The following is a 1,905-nucleotide window of genomic DNA, read 5'->3' as shown; positions in this document are numbered from 1 at the left end:
AGAAAGGCCAACGTTATGTCCTTTTTGTTTTCATGATGTTGTTACTCACTTTCCGAGACATCTCTTCAGACATCACAAAGAACATAAAGATGTTCAATTACTACAGAGTCTAAAACCTGGCAGTTCAGAGCGTTTGTCTTTAGTTGCTCTTCTGCGTAAACAAGGCTATTTTCACCTAAACGTCGAAAAGAATATACTAAATCCAGTCCGATCTTCCAAAGACCGTAATGCTGATTACGCCATATGCTCATTCTGTTTAGGGCACTATTCGAAAAAACTTTTATATAAGCATGTAAAAACCTGCAAAAATAAACCAATTGATACCAAAAATGCCGGTAAAGGTTGTCTGTCAGTCTCAAACTTTTATGGCCAGCATATCTCCAAAAATCAAAATTTTTTGAGAACAGCTTGTATAAAGGAAGAAGTATTTAGTAAAATGAGAGCTGATAATATAAGCCAAGTAGCTAAAAATGATGCATTGATTTGCTGGTATGGTGAAAGCCTTCTGGTAAGGCATAAAAGACAGCAGATAGCGAATCTCATTTCCAATCAAGTCAGAGAAATGGGACGAATGCTCATTACTCTAAGAACAACGAATGAAAATGTTACTTCTTTCTTTGATGTGCTTAGACCAGAAATGTTTGGTAGCCTTTTATCTGCAGCTCGAATCATCAGTGGATATAACAAAAAAGAAAAAAGTTTTAGAGCACCTTCTTTAGCATTACATATGGGAACAAACTTAAAATTAATGTGCAATGTAGCATTTAAAATAGTTATTGAAAAACGAGTGCTCCCTGGAGTAACTTGGGATAACAGAGATAAAARKAAATGCGAGATCAAAGATTTAAAAAAATTAATTGAAAGCCACTGGTGTAACGAAATTTCATGCYTGGCATTAAAAACACTGAAGGARAGACAGTGGGAAAAAACTGGACAATTACCTTTAACAAGCGATATACTTTTGTTTCAAAATTACATTAATGACCTCGCTGACMAGGCATATRAAAATTTAAAAAACAAGTTAGATGTACAGAGTTATAAAGTTTTMACTGAGTGTGTACTTACTCAAAGTATTATCTTCAATAGAAAAAGGGTAGGAGATGTGCAGTTTCTTAAAATTAATTGTTATGCAAGAGAAAATCAGAGGATTGATCAGGAAGATTTCACTGAGTCACTTACTACTACAGACAAAGTGTTAGCAAAAAATTTAAGAGAGTTGTAACAGGAGGAAAAGGTTCAAAACCAGTGCCAATACTTTTTTCTCCTAAAATACAGAAATATATATCTTGTTTGATAAATATTAGAAAAACCACTGAAATCGTTCCTCATTCAAATTCATATTTGTTTGCCAATCCTAATTCAAAAGATAAATGGATGTTAGGCACAAAAGTTATTAGATCTTTGGCTGAAAATTCTGGGGCTGTTTATCCCAAGCTATTAACTTCAACAAAATTTAGAAAACATATTGCGACAACTCTACAGTTAATATTCATCGTTAGCGTCCCTGGTTTATGAAAACTGGTGTCAAGTTTAGCGGGTTTGGGACGGTGAACAGAAACTCTTTATTTTCTTGAAAAAGCCTACGTTTCGACTATATATTTAGTCTTCCTCAGGGCTAAAAATTACATACATAGGGAAGTTACAAATTGAAGGATTAGAATGTTACACTACGAAAAAAAAAAAAAAAACATCAAACTGAACAATAAAGTAAATCAAACAAAACAAACATTTAGATCAGATCAGAAAAGAATTATATGACAACATCATTCGAACTGTGAGTGTGGGCGGTTATACTTTGTCAAGAAAACCAAAAAACCAATCAGTGCCGTCCATGCGTTCTGACTATAAGCATAAGTGACATACCTATTCAACATTAAAGGGCTTCATGTCAAGACAATGACCACA

The 1,905-nt window shown here is 33.8% G+C and overlaps 1 long non-coding RNA gene across 1 annotated transcript; it reads right to left on the bottom strand.

The window, feature by feature from the left end:
- Positions 1 to 1,565: 1,565 nt before the first annotated feature.
- LOC125502496 lies at positions 1,566 to 1,905 on the bottom strand. The gene is made up of 2 exons (XR_007280250.1): positions 1,864 to 1,905; positions 1,566 to 1,615 (listed from the first exon to the last, which is right to left on the bottom strand). It is a non-coding gene; the product is annotated as an uncharacterized LOC125502496 (long non-coding RNA).

Source organism: Dendroctonus ponderosae, unplaced genomic scaffold, assembly GCF_020466585.1.
Source record: "Dendroctonus ponderosae isolate FM_Combo_2020 unplaced genomic scaffold, Dpon_F_20191213v2 Dpon_F_20191213_1, whole genome shotgun sequence".
NCBI lineage: Eukaryota > Metazoa > Arthropoda > Insecta > Coleoptera > Curculionidae > Dendroctonus > Dendroctonus ponderosae.
Note: the sequence above shows the minus strand (reverse complement) of the source record. Positions and strands in the feature narration are given on the sequence as shown.